This window comes from Dipodomys merriami, unplaced genomic scaffold (assembly GCF_024711535.1).
Source record: "Dipodomys merriami isolate MVZ:Mamm:240054 unplaced genomic scaffold, mDipMer1.0.p SCAF_14, whole genome shotgun sequence".
NCBI classification, from domain to species: Eukaryota; Metazoa; Chordata; class Mammalia; order Rodentia; family Heteromyidae; genus Dipodomys; species Dipodomys merriami.
Window position 1 is genome coordinate 6283948 of NW_027202715.1, and position 22033 is coordinate 6305980.

The following is a 22033-nucleotide window of genomic DNA, read 5'->3' on the forward strand; positions in this document are numbered from 1 at the left end:
TCGGAGTGGGGGGGGAGGGGGGTATGATTGGGTGGGGGGGAGGGGGGAGGCTGGGAAGGGAGGTGAAGGGTAAACAAAGGAGGAGGCTGCAATGCTTGGTAAGAAATGTATGCATTATCCTGCCAATGTAATTGTAACCCCTCCATACAGTATGTTCTCAAATAAAATAAAATTAAAAAAAAAAAAAAAAGAAAACCCCTGCCCCTCCCTGGGGTGGCGGTGTCATTAAAATCATTAAAACTTTATCTTGAGAAACCAGTTTAACACCTTCCTCATTGGTTATCATCATTGTGGTGGTCAATTTTAGTACTACCAACAGATTATTTACATCTTAAGCACAAGTCAGGAGGACAACTCTCTGAAACCTTTGAAGTTAGGCTAAGCCTAACATGACACATCAATGAATATGGCATATGTCAGCTTTTGACTGAAAGTTCAAAGCTATGTACAACTCCATATCCTCTTCTCCTGGTACAGGAGAAATGAAGGCCTTAGCCAGGCACCAGTGGCTCACACTTGTAATCCTAGCTATTCAGGAAGCTGAGATCTGAGGATCATGGTTTGAAGCCAGCTGGGGCAGGAAAGTCTATGAGACTCTTATCTCCAGCTAACTACTTAGAAAAAGCTGGAAGTGGTACTGTGGCTCAAGTGGTAGAGCACTTGCCTTGAGCAAAAGGAGCTCAGGGACAATGTCCCAAGTCTTGAGTTCAAGCCCCAAGACTAACAAAAAAAAAAGGGCCTTAGGATGAGGGAAATATAGATTTCAGATCAAGCTTAACAGAAAGAATGACTCTACCAAGGGGTACAGAACATTTTGTTTTTTTCTTTAAGCAAGCTGTGATATTGGGGTCTTTTGTTACTGGAGCCTATCCTTAATATTTATTGTTAATAAAATATTAACAAATACATCAGTAAAAACTGCTGCAAATGTCTGTAAGAAAAGATGAGCTAGGGGCTGGGAAGGTGGCTCAGTGGTAGAGCATTTGCCTTGCATGTATGAGGCCCTGGTTCGATTCCTCAGCACCACATAAGCAAACAGAAAAAAGCCGGAAGTGGTGCTATGGCTCAAGTGGTAGAGTGCTAGCCTTTAGCTGAAGAGCTGAGGGACAGCGCCCAGGCCCAGAGTTCAGGCCCCATGACCAGACCCCCCCTCCAAAAAAAAAAAGAAAAGATGAGCTAGAAGGACCTTGAGAATGAAGGCACAAGATTCTTACCATATTTTGATGAAACAGACTCTCCTTTTCTTTGTTTTCTGGAAGATTTCCTCCATTTGGATACTCTAAGAATATCACTCCATTTCTAGAAGACCCTGAGTAAGATATCCCAGATTCTTGACTTTCATATTTCTACACTCTCATCCTGATCTGTAAAGAATGCTTTTGGTCCCTGTGGAACTGGTGCAAGGCAGGCCCAGGCTGGGCCCCTAGTTCAATACTATGTTATAGCCAACACCCAGGAATAACAAGCCTAATCCAGGCCTCGGTCTGAGCCTCTAGCAGCACTGAGCTGAAAGACCCGACCTACAGCTAGAGCCCCTTGTAGGTCCTAAGCCCCTGTTCCTTGTGTCTCCCCTTTAGATTAACTCCCTTTTCAACTCAATACCTCTTTGGGGGCTGTTCACCTACAGAAAGCCCACTGTAGACTCCAGTCCATTTGCTTCTCTGCTCAAGCCACTGGCTCTGATCCCATCGTTCTGTGATGATCAGACTTCGGTCACTGGGATAAAATGCCTGACCCAAAAAGTGAAGGGAGGAAGGATTTATTCTGGCATACAGTTTCAGAGTTTCAGTCTATAGTTCTTGACCCTGTTGATTCCGGGGCCATTGTAGCATATCATGGGGGTGCTATGTGGCAGAAGCTGTTCATCTCATGGTAGACAAGAAACAGAGAGAGAGCAACAAAGAGGTGTCCACGGGTGACAAGATAGAGCCCTAAGAACACACCCCTACTGACCTATTTCCTCCAGCTAAGCCCCACTTCCTAAGGTTCCTGAAGGCTCCAGAAATTCCCAGAAAATGCCACCACCTGGGGAACCAAGCCTTCAATACAGTACAGGAGCCATAATCCAAGCCATGATCCAAGCCATAATTCCATGTGACAATTAGCCACCCATGATAGGAATAGTGTTAGCTCCTTCGCCCAGGTGAGCTGTGCCTCTTCCAGGAGGGGTGAAGTTCTGACTTTTGAGAGCCTCATTTGTGAAACAGATCCTGGTTCTGACCACTTGGAGCTCCCACAGATAGAAGATGAAGCAATGAATCTGAAGCGTGTCTCCTCAGGTGCCTGACACGTTATAGGTGCTCAAGAACTGTGTGACTCCTGTTAGCAGCTCTTCTTTTAAGCAAAAAGGTTGAGCTGAGAGGGTGTTCCAGCTTATCCCTTCCCAGGGAACAGTATATGTGCTCCAGAGATGTGGCTAATGCTTACATTATCCCTGGGAGCAATATTTCCTCTAAGCAGATAAAAACTTGATACAGGATGGGAAAAAATAGCTTACTCCATTTACAGTGCAACATAGATACCGATGCAGTATGTAAATAGATTAAGGATGCATCTGTGGTACTAAAAAAAATCTCATCGGGGGAGTCATTAGGAAAACAAAATATTTGCAAGGTATATGTGAACACTTGGGCACAGTTGAGAAATACTGGTCTAAAGATGGCTCAGAACCAAACATAGGCAGGTTGAGGGTCAGTCTCCACCCTCCACCGAGCCCCTTCTTCCCCACCTCTCACACTTCTCTCATGTCTCTCTCAAATCAATAAAATGACATTTTGAGAAAAATTCTGTCAAGTCTACATCCCTTCTTCCTCCACCCCCTTTCCTGGCCTCTTTGCTCCTTGGATGATCTAATCTGCTGTTCCCCTGGGATGGAAGCTGCACAGAAAGCAGGCATCTGAGAGACTTGGGTCTTGATTTTCCAGACATGACAGATGGGGATGTGTTTGTACCACCTCCGGCCACATGGAAAGGGGACAGAGCTGAGGGCTCTGCCTCTCCCACCTCCAATACCAGGTCACTTCAGATTAGCATCTTTCTTAGTATTTTTCTTACTTTTCTTTTAACATTATTATTATACCGGAATTACAATTACATTAGTTAGGTGAGGAGTACATTTCTTTCAGTGCAGTGTCACCCCTTCCCTCACTCTCTCCCAGTCCCTCCCTCTCTCCCATTTCCACCCATGGGTTGTATAGTTCACTTTCATCAATCTCCAGTGAGTTCCACTGCTGGGCTTTCCCACAGGTTGTGTGTCCTCTCCCACCTTCCCAAAGAGACAGAAGGATAAACCATATGTATAAAGAAAACAAAAAGTCAGGCACCAGTGGCTCATGCCTGTAATCCTAGCTACTCAGGAGGCTGAGAGCTAAGGATCATGGTTCAAAGCCAGCCTGCACAGGAAAGTCCGAGAGACTCTTATCTCCAATTAACAACAGAAAACCGGAAGTGGTACAGTGGCTCAAGTGGTAGAGCACTCACCTTAAGCTGAAGTGCTCAGGGACAGCACGCAGGACCAGAGTTAAAGTCCCATGACTGACAAAAACAATCATATAAAAAGAAAACTAAAGCACCCCAAAAAGGAAAACAAAAGACATTGCTTGCTACCTCATCTCAGAGGTATATATAGGTATAAAATTCTATACAAATACATAGGTATTGTGCATTTGTGTTTCTCCTCTGTGGGTAAACATGATGGTTAGATGCCTTAACTGTATGTGTATTGTCAGGCCCAAGGCCCCCTTCCATCCTTTTTAAGGGGAGTGCTAAACCAGAATAGCATCTTAAGTCAAGGAATATGCCTACAACTTTAACAGAACAAAATGTGAAGATTCCAGGTGCATCTGAGCCTTGGCTACTTTGTTGAGCTGCAGAGGGATTTCTAGCCTGCCTGTCATAGCAGATACAAAGTCCGATAATTATGCTCCCACCTTCCTTGCAGCTGTGGCAATGGACAGCTGGTCACGGTACATGCTCTGAAGATGTACAATGAGGAAAAGGAGGGAACAATTTGCCCTAGCGCTGCCCTCACTATTTCTACCTGGAAATAGACCCAAAGCCTGAAACTGCCCATCCATCAAAGAGTTGAGAGTATCTGAACTAGAGATGTCAATCCTGGCATGATAAAACAGCCTGGCTCATCAGCAGTTCAAACCTACTACACCTAGGCTTCTTGTTGGGGAAAATATGCTCTTCCATTACTAAAGTCTAATCCACACTGACGTCAAGAGTGAGAAGCATAATACTCACCCACCTACCTCCCCTGAGCCTCTTTACAAACACATCCCTCTTGTAAGAGAGAGTGCCAGGGCCTCTTAATGTCTTACTGCTGGAGACTCAGAGGTGCTCTCTCACACTTTAGTGTCATGGCCTTTTTGCCAGCAGCTCAGCAACTGGGCTCTGAAAGTCAAGCAGACCTGGTTTCTAACCCAATTTCCCTCATGTAAATTGAGCCTTATATAAGACAGTTTACTTTTCTGGTGCTCAGTGTTTTAACTATAACATGATATTGACAATAATCTTAATTTACAGGATTGCTACAAAGACATATGTCAAGATCATATGTCAAAGCCTGGCACCAGTCTCAATACTTATTAGTTATCATGATGCTTTTCTACTTGCACATTTGTCTCCTTCTAGGTAGGAGTTTGTCTGTCTTATTTCCTGACTTGTTGTCTAAGTTTCCTTGTTCCCACATCTCTGGCTCTCTCCTCTTTTCTCTTTTTCTCTTCCTTCATTTCTCTGCATGTGTCTCTAATTGGCTCTTTCTCCCTCACTACGCATTCCCATTCATTTTCACTGTGGAAAAACACAGCAATTCACCCCATCTGGCCAGTGCTCTGGAGGCCGTCTCCCTCATACGTATTAGCATGAGGTCCCCAAACACAAAGGCCTGGGCTTCCGTGGAAACAAGGGCTCTTGCTGCTGCATTTGGCTGAAGTTGTAGGCTCAGAGAACAAGAAGGATTTATCAGCCACAAACCTCTAACCTTAAAGAGGCCTCAAGGTCTAGCACCTGAGGCTGAAGCTTCTTAGATGCAATTCGTGTCCCTGCAGATCCTGCAAAGGCAGGAGAGCGCCCAAAGTTTGTATCCTGTTCCAACTCTGAATCAGAAATCAGATCTAAGTGCTGGAGGCTGCCAGAACCTCATCGCCCCCTCTTGTACAGGGATTCTCCTGAACAAGCTGGCATTGCCATTGGGCATTAACTGGAGACCAGAATACATCAACTTTAAAAATCAAACAGCAAGAAAATGGTTAAGAGAAAGTTGGCTTGTTTATGCTCCAGAAGAGGCGCCATGGAATTCTGTCTTCTATCTTATCCAGAGACAAGCCCTTGGCTGTCATCACGGCTCATTGGGAAAGGTGTCCCCGGGGGCCCGCAGTGCCCGAGTGACTGTCACAGAGATGGAAGGGGCATGGTGGCTCACTGCAAGGTGGGGTTCATAGCAGATAGAGGAGCTCAACAAGAGAGGGTCTGCTGCTTGTCACAGGACTGCAGACCTTTCTGGATGCATTTATCAGCTAAGTCTGAGATTGGTGGAAGGAGTCACACAACATCCAGCATCGTTCTTGCCTCCTAGTCTGGCCTGCACCAGGATTCCCAGGACCAGTGCGATCCAACATCGTTCCCGCCTCCCAGTCTGGCCTGCACCAGGATTCCTGGGACCAGTGTGATCCAACATTGTTCCCTCCTCCCAGTCTGGCCTGCACCAGGATTCCCGGGACCAGTGTGGAATGTGGTATGGTCAGAGATGTACAACTCTCCCTGGAAGAGCCTTCATGAACCATGGTCATCTTCCATTCCGTTTGCCTCTGTAGGCTCCCTCTACTCCACTTTCCCCTCGAGTGGGGAGACAGCTCATCTCGCAGCCCCCATAGTGGATGGTGACTGACTGATGATCAAATGTACTTCCTGAGTGCCAAGCTGTTTCATGGCTACTCACTAAAGCCTCACAGCTACCCCAAGGGATGATCCACCCTCATTTCATCTCACAAATGGCCAATAGGAATCCAAGGTCATACAGGTATTAAATGGCAGGGACCAGTTCACATTTTAGTTCTTTCCCTTTCATAACAACAACAACAAAAATAGGTGTGTGTGTGTGTGTGTGTGTGTGTGTGTGTGTGTGTGTGTGTGTGTGTGTGTGTGTGTGTGTACCTATGTGTATCTGTGAGTGCCAGGAACAAGTCTTGAACTCAAGGCCTCACTCTCTCACTTGGCCTTTTTGCTCAAGCCACAGCTCTGACTTTTTTCCTTGGTTAGTTAGAGGTAACAGTCTCATAAAGTTTTCTACTTGGGCTGATTTTTAAACCTTGATTTTCAAATCTCAACCTTCTGAGTATCAGGATTACATGCATAAACTACCAGTGAGCAGCCAAAATAGCTTTTTAATGATTAAAGTTGTAGGAATTGCTAAACAGCAGCCACTGTGCTAAGTACTTTGTATACATCAGCTCATCTGCTCTCACTTAAGTCTAAGAGGCAATAACTATGCCTGTCCTACAAATGGAAAGAGAAGCCAAGGGAGACTCAGAAATTTGCCAAGAGCATCAGTGAAACAAAACCCTCAGAGCACAGAGACTCTAGGACTCTGCTCTTTGCAATGGTCAAGGTTTTCTACTCTTATAAGGCATATCTTAATTTGTAGATTAAATCTATAAATTAAATCACCATTACCAACCACTTCCCTATGAGCCACCGGGGCAACCATCACTGTGAGGAGCCAGCTCAAGTTCATGTCCAGGCACAGCATGCAGGCTACCAGCACTGGTCACAGCCAGAAAGTTTCCTTCTTTGAGAAATTGGAAAACATGAAAGCTGCTATTATCAAAGCCTGCTGGCAACATACAGAGGTGACACAAGGTAAATTCACTTCCTTCCTCTCAAGAGAGACTGGACAAAGCTATAATCAGAAGCTAATGTGTGACATGATTGGGTCCACCACAGAGGTAGCATATAATTGAACAAGTTCTCAATGCAGAGGAGCAGAGCAAAGCCCCATCACTGGGAGGTGTCACTCGGGAGACCAGTACACACTAGCTTTTAATAAAATTATGGAAATATTGTTGAAGGTCTACGGTAAGGACAGAGGCTGGAGGGGAAGGGTCTTGCCAGGCCTCAGAGAGCTTCAACCATAAGAAAAGATGCTCTGTCCCGACCCAGGGTGGACACCTCCTCTAGAGTTGGTGGGTTAAGTCTCCTGGCCTAAGGATGGGTACCAGTGTGGCTGTGCTTTCCTGCTAAATGATCCCATGGAACCCCCAGATGAGTTTTGAAGCCAACTAACCAGGTTACTGAAGGTAGGGGAAAGGATCATTTCTTTCCAACAGTTGATATAATGGTAATGCCTCTTTGGCTCTTACTATGAACCAGACATTTACCTGAGACTTTTCATCTTCCCTTGCAATAGGTACTGCTAACTGAGGCAACTGAGGAAACTGAGGCAAACACAAATTAATTTGTCCTCCAGGCAGAAAGTCATAGTTAAGCAAGGGCAAGCTGGCTCCGGAGTCTATCATTCTAACCATGCATTCAACTGCTTGATATCATAAACCACACAGCCTCGCCCCAAACAGTGAAGGAAGGAGAGAGTGAATTGAAGGAACCAGGTGTCTTCCTGTTTGATTGGCATTCATTCATTCACATTTTTAGCAACAATCTCTCTTTGCAAAATATTGCTGGAGGCACTGAGGATATAGTAGTATATATGTACACATGTACATATATAAATGAATATAATATATACAATGTGCATATATTCCTATCAAATATATATATATATATAAATGATATAACTGAACATACTAAGACAATGTTACATTATGTGTATGTGTAAACAAATAAGACAATCACAGATCTTGAGAAATACATTCTAGAAAACAAAATCCAAATGAAAGTAACCAGGGCAGGAGGAAACATAGAAGTTATTTTGGAAAGGAAATAGAAAGTTAACTTTCAAAATCTTTGAAAACTGTGGTGGAGCAAAATGACCCAAAACAGAACATCTAATTCGTTAAAAGGTTTCTAATTGCCTATAAAACACAAGAGGAGCCAGTGACAAGCGCACCCGGAAGCCAGAAAGTTCAAGATCATGATGGCACAGGAAATAGCTTCACTCCATTGGCCACTCTTGCACCAGAAGAATGAAATCCACACTTCCCACCAGAGATCCTCACCTCAGTCTAGAAGCAGTGCAGTTTTCTTACGTTCCCATGTCCAATTAACCATGAGAACTGACTTGGAAGTTTCCTGAAACGATGAGAACATTCAGTGAACTCTACCACCTCAGCCACTGGTCCAAGAGGGACACTAATAGATACAGCAGAGACACCCAAGGCTCACAGCCTAGAGGAGGACAAGCCAGTCTGAGTGGAAAGTAAGCTGTCTACAGGCAGGGTATTAATAGGTTTTTCCGACTGAATGGCCCTTAATTTCAATTCAGGCAGAGGTGAGGGGGTCAGGTGGAGGAAGTGAGGCAAACAGGAGGATTAATGCATCTACCAAGGACATTTGGTACTGAAAACACAAAAAGATGAATTCATTTGTGAGCTCTAGTGACTCTCCACAAGAGAAACAATTATCCTGAACCTTATTTGGCCCCAGAATCAATCTTATTTAACTGTATTTATTTTGGGCTGTTCATTCCTATCTTGGAACCTCAAGGTTTCTTCTTTCTGTCTTTCTCTGTCTCTCTCTTTCTCTCTCCTCTATCTCTCTGTTTCTGTCTCTTGCTCTCCAAATACTCAAATACTTGTTATTTCATATTTTTCAATACAAATGTATTTGTGTGGAGGGCTGACTGTCCTCTCTGGGAATCACTGGTCCTTACTCATCATTTTCTGTTACCTTCGTAAGACTTGTCACTACCTTAAAGTAGGTTATATACTAATTTATTGGCTTTTCAATAAATATTTTTCCACTAGGCTATACAATAGATCAAAGCAGGGCCCTCACCTGCCTTTAGGAGTCACCTGCTCAACAACAGAGCAGTGTCTGGCTTTAGGGGCCACCTGCCTAACACCAGACCAATGCTACTCAATAGACTAAGAACACACACACACACACACACACACACACACACACACACACACACACACACACACACACACACTGAACAAGAAGATTCTAAGAACAAACATCATGATGGTCAGCTACTTTTATTCCTCATAACAACCTCCCTTCATTGGCATGCTTATTCCCATTTCACAAATGAGGAACCTGTGGCATGAAGACTACTTTAGTAACTTGTTTAAAGTTACATAAATAGTAAACGTCAAGAAAGCCAAGCAGTCCTATTTTTTTTCAGCCCTTGATTTTTGATGTAGTGTGTGAAGTATGAGTTGCTTGAATGAGTGGATGATGACTAACTGGCTGCCTTGGGTTTTCTGCTTTACTCACTTCAGTTTTGCTTGAGTCTCCTGGGCACCAAACATGGCTCTAAGTTCCTTATATAGTTGAATCCTCACATCTACCAATTTTCTGTGGGGCCTTCCTATGTCTAGCATTCCCCATTGTCCAACTCATTGTCCAACTCCTCCTTTTCTAGCAGTGGTCAACTTCGAGAGAAAAGGCAAAGCTTGGTGTCGTGGTAGACATCTGTAACCCCAGTTACTTAGGATGGAGGAGTAGGAGGATCACTGGCCAGTCGGAAAAACACAAGACACCATCCAGGAAACAAACTCAGATCTAAAAAAGCCCACAGGAAGGAAGGTTCAAGTGGTAGAGTGCCTGCCCAGGAAGCGCGAGGCTCTGAGTTCAATTCTAGTACTGAATTCCCAGTACTGAAAAAGAAGGGGGAGGGGAAGGAATCAGAAAGAGAGGAAGGGAAGGGAAGGGAGGGGAGGAGAGAGAGGTGAGAGGAGGGGAAAGGAGAGAGAGAGAGAGAGAGACAGAGACAGAGACAGAGAGACAGAGAGAGACGGAGAGAAAGCAAGCAAGCCAGAAAAGGGAGAAGAGAGGAGGGGAGGGGAGGAGAGGAGGGGAGGGGAGGAGAGGAGAGGAGGGAAGAGGAGAGGAGAGGAGAGGAGAGGAGAGGAGAGGAGAGGAGGGGAGGGGAGAGGAGAGGAGAGGAGAGGAGAGGAGAGGAGGGGAGAGGAGAGGAGAGCAGAGGAGAGGAGGGGAGGGGAGGGGAGAGGAGAGGAGGGGAGAGGAGAGGAGGGGAGAGGAGAGGAGAGGAGAGGAGGGGAGAGGAGAGGAGAGCAGAGGAGAGGAGGGGAGGGGAGGGGAGAGGAGAGGAGGGGAGAGGAGAGGAGGGGAGAGGAGAGGAGAGGAGAGGAGGAGAGAGGAGAGGAGAGCAGAGGAGAGGAGGGGAGGGGAGGGGAGAGGAGAGGAGAGGAGGGGAGAGGAGGGGAGGGGAGAGGAGAGGAGAGGAGAGGAGGGGAGAGGAGAGGAGAGCAGAGGAGAGGAGGGGAGGGGAGGGGAGGGGAGGGGAGAAGAGAGGAGAGGAGAGGAGAGGAGAGGTGTGGAAGGGAAGGGAGGGAGGGGAGGGGAGAGGAGAGGCAAGAATTCAGAAAGAAAGGTTCTTATTTAAGGAACCTATAAAATGTGGTCTCCTTTTTATCCAGAAACTGGATCCCAGCAAAATGAACTCATAGTTTTCATTCTTGTGTCTGCCTTTCTTCCTGAGGGGTAAAGGCAAAAACGAATACCCCGGAGTACTAGCTGATAATGTTAGGGGAGGGAGGAAAGAAAGAAAGTGCTTTTCATACTAAATTGGCAGGGTAAAGGGGAGGAAAGGTGGACAATCCTGTGAACACTGGCACCAACAGACTTTGCTCCCCAATCAGATACCTCCCCCACCCCCACCCGCACCCCGAGCTGCTTCCACACGCCCCTGTCCACATGTGACTGTGTGTCTGCTGGACCTCATTCATCTCCATTCTATGCTCATGCCTTGGGTTGTGTCTGACATACAGTCAGTGCTCAGACAATGCTGACTGGACAAATAAATAGTAGCTCTCTCTCCCTTAGCTTCACCTCCAACTCCATTCCCTCATGCCTCTGCCTGTGACTTACAGGTCACAGCCCCATGGACCACCAGATCTTTGCCACAGACATACATGGTTTCCTTGTACACATAGTCCTCTACCCAGAAGAGATGCTTCCCAGGACCAAGGAAGGTGAAACAGGGACACCTTGGAGAAAAGCACTTTAGCTGAACACTAGAACCTGCTCTCCACCCCCCCCACCCACCCGTAAGGGGGAAAAGCAAACATTACAGAAATCTTTCTTACGAATGTGCAGACCTCACAGACGTGGGCCAGCACCAAGTGATGCAAGTGAGCAATTTCAAGCCCAGTCGTGCAAAGTTAAATGTGTTTTCATGTCCAGGAAACAAAAACATCCAAATCAATACTCCCTTCACAACCCACCTCCCTTCTTCCCCTTGATTCTGAAAGTCAGCTTTGCAGGGAAATCACACCCGTAATCCTTTTCCTCCCCTCCCCATGACTCAAGTGTCTTGAAGCTGCTACCTAGGATCATTTGTTTGGTTCCTGTCCTTCAAACTGAAGGACACCCACAGTTTTAATGTTGTTAACCAGAGCTTATCTTGAGAATTCAGATTAGGAATGCATCCAATGTGTTCTTGTATTGTCCTATAAAATGCTGTGTTTCTTCCCTTAATCAGCCAGGATTCTGGCCAGTACTTCCTCCCCACCCCCGCCCCAAAATAATCTTGCAGGAAAGTACTTTTCTGGTCACCTTGACTATTTAGTAAGTACACGGACTCACTGAGGGTTCTGGATCCTGTCAGGGGCTGACCCCAGCCACAGTCAAGGCTGCACACCCAAAGCACCATTGGTGCATCTCTCCCATTGAAACACTGCTGGATTTTTGCTACCTTCTCCTGGGTCAACCACTGTCTTCAAGCCCAAATGGAAGCATTGCCCAGCACAGACAGGATGAACATGCCCCACTACTGGAGGGTCCTGACAACCGTGGAACAAATTCTGCATGCATCCTAGCATGTGGCTCTAAAGAAGAGGAAAGGAAAAGATGTTTCCATCAAATAAGTCTGCTAGGGGTTTGAATCTCAATGTGGGTAAGTCACTTGATCTTATGGTCCCTCCATTTCCCTATGTGGAAAATGAAGAGTCCCTTTCTCCTGGTAATGGTGATTGTGCATGGAAGGCATCCTAGCAGGAGATCTGGAACATGGGGACACACAGAGCACTAATTACAAACCACAGCTTATACTTGAACCCCGCACATATGTATCATCTCATTTAGCTTCTATACTCATGGGAAAATGGGTGCCATGATCACTGTGTTATGACAGAGTGAAGTCAACACCAGAGAAGTAACTTGCACAAAGGCAAGAAGCTAGGTTTTCCCTAGGTCTCCCTTAATCATGTAAGCTACATCTCCCTTAAGCATGTAAGGAGGATCCACATCTAGGGAGCCTCCTTACCAGAGCTGAGATCAGCTTGCCATCTCTGGATCCTTCGTAGGGCCCATGGGCAGCTCTGCAAAGACGTTTGAGGACAGTGCAGTGGGCTCAGAGGTTTGGGTGTGAGTACTATATTTGTTGGGTGACTCAAGCTGGTCTCCTTACAACTCAAGTATGCTCAACCTTCCTGGTCTGTGATTCAGAGATGATGACATTGTCCTTGCAAGACTATGATTAGAGTTGAAGGTAGCTCTGTGGACTTTCAGCCATGGGAGGATTGTTATAGCATGTTCTACAACATGAAGAGAGGACAATACAGCACTTTGCATGTTGTTAAAAGCTTTCAGCAAATAACAATCTATGGTATTAACACTACTACTGATAATAATGGTAGTTAACACATGTAGAAAGAACTATAATTTAGAAACTGTGCTGAGTATATAATTACAGCAGCTCATCCTCCTGTCATCCCTCTTGAAGTAGACACTTTTTATTTCCTTCATTTATAGTTGAGGAAACCAAGGTATGTCAGAGATAACTTGCTCAAGGCCAGAATTTCAGATGTTGAAAACACAGTCCTGTCGTTCACCTGGCTGAGTGCAAACTTTATTTAAAGTACTGGTTGAGCCAGGTGAGTCCCTGTATAGTACTGTGCCCTCTGGGACACTAGCAATCAAGTTTCCTTGGAGCCCACCATGATAGCTGTGAGGAGGGCCCTGTACTTTGCAACATCATCAGTATGTCAATGAGAATGGAAGGCATCACAAGGCAGTCAAGTATGCAGCCTCCCCTCAACTTTGAGGGGACCAGTTTTTGTTGTGGTGGTGGTGGTGGTGGTGGTGGTTCTTTGCCCTCTGGTCTAGATGGATAGAAATATGCTAGTCAGAAACTTGAATTCTCACAAAGGTCCAAAGAGGTACTAGAAAAGATAGGACCAGGAAAAGGAGGTTCAGTGTGGTACAGCCTTGACGAGCAGACTCCCAGACCTGCTATGAAATCCACCTGGGCTACTAGAGGCCATCAGGTGAGAAAGAGATAGGTTTACACATACATATTTTGTATCTCTGCGCTTATCACCAACAAGCTCCTGAAATTTATTTTTGTAATTCCCTTTGATGACAGTGGTGAATGCTGAGTATCCAAGAGGAATGGGTGATGTTAACTGCTGTATTTCCCAATGACTACTAGAAATTTTAGTAGTTACCTGAAATTAAGTGTTGCTGTTCTGAGGATAGGCTGCCACTGTTCTTTGGGGTATGTCTTTGCAGAGCAAAGAAAGTATTAGAATTCCAGACAAAAGCAGCATATTTTTCCCTCTCTCTAAGCAAATCTACAGTCTCTTCCCAAATTCCTGGGAGCTGATTCTCAAACCAGGAAAGCTTTTCAAAAGATTATTTCAAAGCAAAAGATTAGCCTTTGAAGATGAGTTACTTTGCTCTAAAATCACTTGCATAATGCAATTATTCACATCCTCTCTGCTAGGGTCTGAATGTTTGTGATCACCCACATTCATATGTTGAGATCACCAATATGGAGTCGTGATGTTGGCTCACACCTGTAACTCCAGCTACCTGAAAGGGAAAGGTAGGAGGATCTCTGTCCAAGACTGACTCAGGCAAAAGCAAACTAAAATCAAGATTATAGGAGGAGCTTAAGTAGTAGAACACTTGAAATGATCACAAAGTCCTAAGTTTAGTACTAAGTACCACAGAAGGAAGGTAGGAAGGAAGGAAGGAAGGCAGAGAGGGAGGGAGAGAGGGAGGGAGGGAGGAAGGCAGGAAGGCAGGGAGGGAGGGAGGGAGGACGTGAACTCTGGGGAGGTAATCAAGTCACAGATGCAGTACCACCATGAATGAGTGCCCTTACTTTAAATGCCTTAGAGGACTTCATCTGGATGTAACTGAGGAACCAGAGAATGGGGCCCTCCTTGACTTTCAGCCTCGGGAGTTGTATGGAATGAATTTCTGTTGTTCATAAGTCACTCCGTCTGTGGTAGTTTGTTAGAGCAGCGACTAAAAAAGTCACCCCTCTGCTCTCTCACTGATGTGCAGACCTGGGTAGCCAACAAGTTGCTCCCAATATATTGTTTGAGTCAACAAGGAAATCAAGGTTAGAAAATGAGCTCAATTTGTTTTCTCCCAATCTTTGACTTTCTCCATATGAAAGCAATCAACAGCTCTTCTACATCTAGCCAATCTGAACATTATTAGCCAAGGTTAGACCATAGGCCATGTCTTTTGTGTCCTTGGTTTCAGATCAGAATAAGAGCAGCAATCATATTGTATAGAACATGGTGGTAATAGGTTCTGAAATATGAAGGCATATTAGCCACTTCAACTCTGGTTCTAATACCAAGATTTATTTGGGGAAACTTACAATTATCTGTCTCCAAGGAAAGCTATAGTTTTTTTTTTTGTTTTGTTTTGTTTTGTTTTGTTTTGTTTTTGTCGGTCGTGAGGCTTGAACTCTGGGCCTGGGCGCTGTCCCTCAGCTCTTCAGCTCAAGGCGAGCGCTCTACCACTTGAACCACAGCACCACTTCCGGTTTTCTGGTGGTTTATTGGAGATAGGAGTCTCACGGTCTCTCCTGCCCGGGCTGGCTTTGAACCGCGATCCTCAGATCTCAGCCTCCTGAGTAAGCTAGGATTACAGGCGTGAGCCACCAGCGCCCGGCTGAAAGCTATAGTTTTTCAGTGAGTCGTACACAGACCTGAATGCCAAGGCATCTGGCACATGACATGTTACAGTGAGAAGAATGAATCAGTCTTCAAAGGGCAAATCTTCATCCTTGATCAAGAAGCAAATGCACCTGCCCACCGACAATCTACTTCTGTCCATGGACCTTGAGCTCAGGTGTGGACCCTAATAGGGGCTTCCAGGTTCTCAAACATGGGCTAACCTGAGAAACCTACCATCCTGGGCAAGCTAAAAAAATTCTCCCAAAGGTCTTCAGAGCAGTATCTGCAAGTGGCACACACAACCCCATTGAAGTCCACTGGGATAGGAACATTTGAAAGTGTTTGAAGAGTGCTCACGTGTCAGGCCAGTGTTCAGTAACTCAGTTTGCTTTGAAACCTCCACAGAATAAGATTCAAGTTCTAGTAAGAGATATGCTCTATCCTAGAAAAGATTCTGCCCAGATTCCAACCTCTACCCCATCCATCAGGGAGTTCCTTCCCCTGTGTCTGCAGGCCCTCCTTGAGCGGGGATCCAGCAATGCTGGAGGGGGACATATTCCCCGCTTAAGCAGTCTCACTTGCCCAGAGGCAGCACCAAGTCACTGTGATGACCTCACAGTTCTACCTGGTGCTTGTGAGACTTCGTGGGATAATGCTCGGCGGATGCAGTGATTGCTCAGTGGTGACTCAGGGGCTGACTCAGCTGCCGGAGGAGCTGTGGGGGCGTGGGGGTGAGGTGGGGGAGAACAGAGGTCCAGTGAGCCAAGTTGCATCCTTTTCTCTCTTTGGTCCCAGCTCTTCTGTTCATGCTATAAGTTGTGGGTCTAGATGAGATGCCATAGGAACCAATATTTTTTTAAAGGATCAAAGGGAAGCTTTGAAAACCCCTGGGACAATGTCTCTGAAAGGCTTTAACCAAAAAGCTATGAAAATGTAAAGAGCTATTGCACTCACTTCTGAGATACGTTAGAAATCTTTATCAGCGGCAAATACATTGTCATCTTCCCAATAGCAGTGGACTCTGAAAGGAGTAAAAGGTTAAAGGCTATCGAAAGCATGGTCCCCAACACAGGTGGAAATCCTCACAATAGCTACAATCAACTCCAAACTACCAGGATACATAGGGAAGATTATCTTTTTGTTCTGAGATTCTGATCTCTGGAAAAATCTGCAGATATTCTGTGCCAGACTCCAGCCTGTCTGGTAAACCAGCCACAGATGATTGAGAACACAATGACCCTGATACTCGCCAGAGGCTCTGAGCACTGCTGGTCAAGCCCCATTTCAGGCAGCCACGTCAGCTATTGCCTGAGATCTATCACTCAGATCTCAGGTCTCGGGGACGGCTATGGTACAGTCTTTACTTTGGTAGGCCAGGCAGCCACAGCCACGCTTGCTTGTCTTCCCTCCCTAGGACAGAAGAATTCAGGAGCTTTGTCTGAGGATGTGTGTTACACGCTCCAAACTGACTTAACTTAGGTCTGGAGGGGCCCCAAGAGATCCATGGGTATCTTGTGATATTCATGCAATGAGATTTAGCCTTCTTGCATCTATTATATAGAAAACAGTGATCTGAGCATTTAGAAACAAAACAGCAGCAAACGGACACTTGGTATTATCCACGGCAAGACTGCTCTTCCAGTCATTTCTGGTGTGTACCTTTTGGAGTTGAATGAGTAGACTGAGTTAATCCAAATTAGATTAGCCTACTAGAGTGACCCATGGACAGACATTTTAAAAATTCAGTATGGATTATACATTTGTAATTGTTTGACCAGCACCAACACAGCAGGCAATGTACCTGAATAGTTCTCCTGAATTTCTCTAAAGCAAATGAAGCTGGTCGACATTGACTTTCTGCTGAAATTCACCCTAGTTACTAATGGGTAAAAATATATGTAGCATGCTGTCCAACTGCAAGGTTCAAATTAGGTCACAAAATATTCACTGATATTCCTCTCTAAGATATAAAAAATCCTATTGTCATTGAATGCTGGTGCTACATTAGGAAACAATAGTAATAGTCTTTCATTGATCTGGATATGAGTCCTTTGGAAATGAAAGAGGCACTAGATGCAGAGATAAGAAAGATGAATAGTCCACAGTTGATCTATGATACTGTGTAACTGAATGCTAGGAGCTGGTTACTGCCCCTTCCCTTCCTTTAAACACTAGCATACATTTTTCTGCACTGATGGAAATGTTCTCTATCTGGGGTGTCCACTGTTGACTACTTGAAATGTGGTTAGTGCAAATGAGTAACTGAACTTGTCATTTGATTTGAATTGGAACAACATGTGGTAAGTGACTACCATATTAAATTTGTGAACTAAGTCTAAATTTCAGGACCTAGGAGAACAATGATTGTGTGTGTGTGTGTGTGTGTGTGTGTGTGTGTGTGTGTGTGTGTGTGTGTGTATGTGTGTGTGGTGCGAATATACAAAATGAATACTACCATTTCTGTTTGTGCACTGCTTTGTGACCAGGGCCCCAGAAATATGGAATGACTAGATGTCCTAGGCTTCTTTAAGGTGGCCAAAGAAATTTCCTTATGACCTCTCCCTGGTCACTAGTATAAAACAACTCCATTAAGAAAGAGAATACATGAGAAGTAACAAAAAGTACAACAACATCACAGACAAAATATAGATGCAAGCTTACAAAATGGTTGGTAATTCAGAAAGCAACAGCTCTTCCTTAGTTGGAAAGCCAATTGCCAAATGGAAAACATCAGTCTCTTCACGTCCATGGAAAACAATTCCCTGAATGCAAAATCATAACTTGGTAGCTATCTGAGATCTAGCCCTTTGTATTTTTCATGAAGCTTAAAGGAGATTAATGTAACAATCAGAATATTACAGATGAGAACCACATGCATTTCAAACAAGACTGTGACAAATGACTGGGAAGCTTCCAGAATGAGGAATGAGGAGATACAGAACAAGTCCTGGACTGTGGAGCTCCTTATCATGGTTTATGCTCTAGACCTGACAGTGACCACCTGGCCACAAGACCCTGGGGAGGCCTACAGTCTTCCCACAGATCCAGGAAGACAAATGTCATCAAGTAGTTACAGGGTTCAAGAAGGACACTTGGCAACTAGTGCTCCAGAAACCATCAAGCTCTATCCAGATGAGTCTCATTATTATTAAGCAGTTCAATAAACATGATTATTGTTATAATGGCTAACATTTATCAAGTGTCTGCTATGTGCAGATAATATCTGCAATGTCTCCAAAGCTTATAACAATCATGCAAGATGTACCTAACCACACCTATGATGGCTTAACAGATGCTATTCCATATTATCTGTGTATATGTACATATACACACACAGATATGGCATGAATATATACACACATAGAGAGGTATGTATATATACCTATACCTCTATGTATATATGTGTATATGCATATATTACATTACATTTATATAATTGCACAAATAACTGTAACAACGGTTAACTAATTATACATGCAAGTATATATGTAATACATAAAACATCTGAGGCCAAAAGTGACAGCCACCATCATCCCAGCTGAGTTGAAGAGAAGACATTAGAAAAGCTGTTTACTTAAATATATATTTTGTATTGTAAAGATACTGTACAGAGGGGTTACAGTTACATGAGCAAGGTCATGAGTCCATTTCTTACTGAGCATTGTTACCCCCTCCTTTGTTTTTCCACTACCATTCCTTTCCTCCTCTGTTCCTCCCTCCCCACTTCACCCCACCACACACCCCCGCAAAGTTTTCAACATAGTGTCTTGTACATATCATTGTTACAATGGGTCATCCTGTATCCTTATTTCAGCATTTTATTATTTCCCTTCCCCTCTCTAAATTAGAAAAATGTACATACAAGATGCAAGACACCGGAATCAAATACAGTGACAACAGAGGATATACCAGGGGGAAAGAACATACAAAGAAACAAAAAAAACCACATAGTACATTATAAGTACATTAAAAAGAACAACAAGAAAGATAAAAATCTCTTGTGTCCCTATCTTGGGGTTCACTTCGCTTAACATTAGGTTATATGGTCATGTGTACATAGCTTTTGACCTCTTCTACTTGTCCTAGACATGTACTAGTTATTGTAGATAAGGGAAACCATGGGACCTATGTTTCTTCGAACCTGGCTTACTTCACTTATGAAAGTTTAGAACTTGATGACTAAGTCATGATCCAGGCCTAGAGTTCAGTCATGCACCTAGGCCCAGCTCATAAGCAACAGAATCAGCATCTAAACTCGGGCAGCCTAGCTATTCAGCATATTATTTGTCTTCGTGGCATATGTCTGTTCGAAAAGTGGTAATGTAGCCCGGTGCCAGTGGCTCATGCCTAGCCCCTCAGGAGGCTGAGATCTGAGGATCGTAGTTCAAAGCCAGCCTGGGCAGAAAGTCTGTGAGACTCTTATCTCCACTAAATCGCCAGAAAACCAGAAGTGGTGCTGTGGCTCAAGTGGTAGAGCACTTGCCTTGAGCTGAAGAGCTGAGGGACAGTGCCCAGGTCAGAGTTCAAGCTACACGACTGACACCACCCCTCTCCCCCCCCAAAAAAGTGGTAATGCCAAACTTACTTGCCAAGCCTGCCTACTCTCTCCAACCACTCAGTCACCTCCTGGGCCAGTTTGTGTCAGCTATAATTCATACATGTTTTGTCACCACTGGCTAATGGCTTCAGATAGCTCTCTTCATCAGCGTGAGGCATTTTGGGAAAACCTTTATTTGCTATTCCATGAATGAAAATGAAACTAGCTACCTCTGCAGGAAAGGAGGAGGTATCATTTTGAAGGGTAGGAAAGCTTAAAAAATGCTACACCAAATCTGCTACCTCTCTAGATCATTCTGTGTGGTTCCTAGGCCATTGTGCCAACTTCCCCATTCTGTACACAAAATTCATCATAAACTAACAGAGAAAATGAGTTTACTTGGGATGATGCGAGATGGTAGGATTACCCAAGGTAAAGTTTAAAGTTTGAAAGGCCACAGATTGAGCATTAAAGATTCTTTGAAGAAGGTATATGCTACATTTACTGTTCCAACAAAGGAAAAACATGCTAACCAAAATGCTGTGTTAAACATGTGTTTGGTGTTTTCTCCTCAATGGATATGTTTCTAGTACTCACTATCCTTTTCTTCCTCCCACTAGTCCCCAAAATTGTGTTTGGGGCTTCAAGCAAATCCAGGAAAATGGATTCCATCATTCATCTTCCTTCAGCAACAATGACTGGTTCAGAGATGGTCATGTGACTTAAGCCAGATCAATCAAAGTCACCCCTGAGCCTGCTGTTGGAAATACTGGGACAAAGACATCATTTCCTTCTTGTTGAGCATAATGAAAAGGAGTGTGCAATATAACTCCACAAGGTTTGTTGGTCATCTGAAGGTTCCAAAATGAGCCAGCATTTGAGGAAGACACCATGATGTGAAATGGAGCAGACATGGAAAGAAAGAGATCCTTAGTGGTGCTGTTGACCCAATGGAGCAAGCTTCACCTTAAGTGAGTCCAATTCTGTGCTTTCCAATTGATGAGATAATAATTTTTTTTCATTATTTAAGTCAGTTTGTTAGGGTGCCTGTTCTTTGCAGATGAAAACATCTAAAGGAAAGAAATGTGGATCTTTGAGATCATTCATCTGACAAATGAAAGGCAGAAGCAAGGTAATAATAGTATATTCCCTAAGCCTGGCAGCTCCAACTCATACAAAACTCATGCATTTGTCAAAAGAGCAGTTTCCTTCTGCAGCATATCCTCATGGGAAACTCCGACTCACCCATCAAAAACTCAGCTCAAATGTCTCTTTCCATTTCCTAGACTATGATCAGGCAAAATCAATCACTTCCCTCTGCTTTATTCCCATTTAAATACATTACTCTTTCTCTTCTGTAAACATTAACACAAAGCAATTTCAAGCAGCTCAGAAACAAAGAACATGTCCTATTTATCTCTTTGTGTAACAGACTCAGCACAAGCACACAGGATCGGGATGCTTTACATTGCAAGGATTATGACAGTCATATACTACTCTGACCATGTTTTCTCTCAGGTAAATGAAGCTTAATTATAAACCCCAGAGCTTTATCTACCTTCTAGGAAATCAAGTCCATGTTAGTAAATTAGGTTCTGGGTGGCCTTTCCAACATCTAGGAGCAAGATGGCAGCAGGAAGAAAATAAGCAGAAAGAAATCACCTAACCAGATCAACTGGCAAACACACATCACCCCAGGGCTGCCCTAGAGCTGGTCTTTCATTTCCACTGTGAATAGCTAAACCCTTAACCGCCAAGAATCCATTGCTACCTCTGGAAATGAAACCAGTGCTGTTTCTTCCTCTCAATTCCTCTGGTTTGGGAATGTTCTCTCCCTTTGCCTTTCAGCTCCAAGAGAGGGTATCTGCTCAGGTTTGCCCAGCCCATAAGACCCCTAGACCTATCTTCCTGGCCATGGTGACTGATTCAGAAGCATGCATGCCAACCAATCTGTTCCACTGAGTATTACTTCTGAGATTTCTGCTCAAACTTCTGTATGTAAAGGAGTTGTCTTTCCACTTACGCATTTTCTACTTATAGTAAGAAATGAATATCATTCACACACACACACACACACACACACACACACACACACACACACACATTTGGTTCTTCTATAAAATCCCATCTGGAGGAAGCGAGCTCAACTATAAAATCAATACCAAGTATAAAACTAGAAAGCAGAGGTGTGAGATGAAAGGAGAACTGGAGCAAACTAATGGCAGCAAGAGACTCCAGAACTGGAATCATGTACATCACACTCACTCTCACAACACCACAACTCACACTCACTATGCTCACTATACATATCCTCCCCCACCTTTGAGAACCTGTGTCAGCCCTTATCCCACCTAGGAAGCCCAAGCCCCTCCCCAGCCCTTCAAGTCCAATGTAATGTTCAGGTGTCCTTCTTTGAGTCTCCTTGAGT

At 44.3% G+C, this 22033-nt stretch overlaps 1 protein-coding gene and 1 pseudogene across 31 annotated transcripts in view; both read right to left on the bottom strand.

Annotated features, from left to right (window-relative positions):
* The window catches only part of Kcnma1 (potassium calcium-activated channel subfamily M alpha 1), a 701247-nt gene that overhangs the window by 440831 nt on the left and 238383 nt on the right, over nucleotides 1-22033 (bottom strand). The gene's annotated exons all lie outside the window — the stretch shown is intronic.
* Nucleotides 3686-3770, bottom strand: LOC138826259 (U6atac minor spliceosomal RNA; annotated as a pseudogene).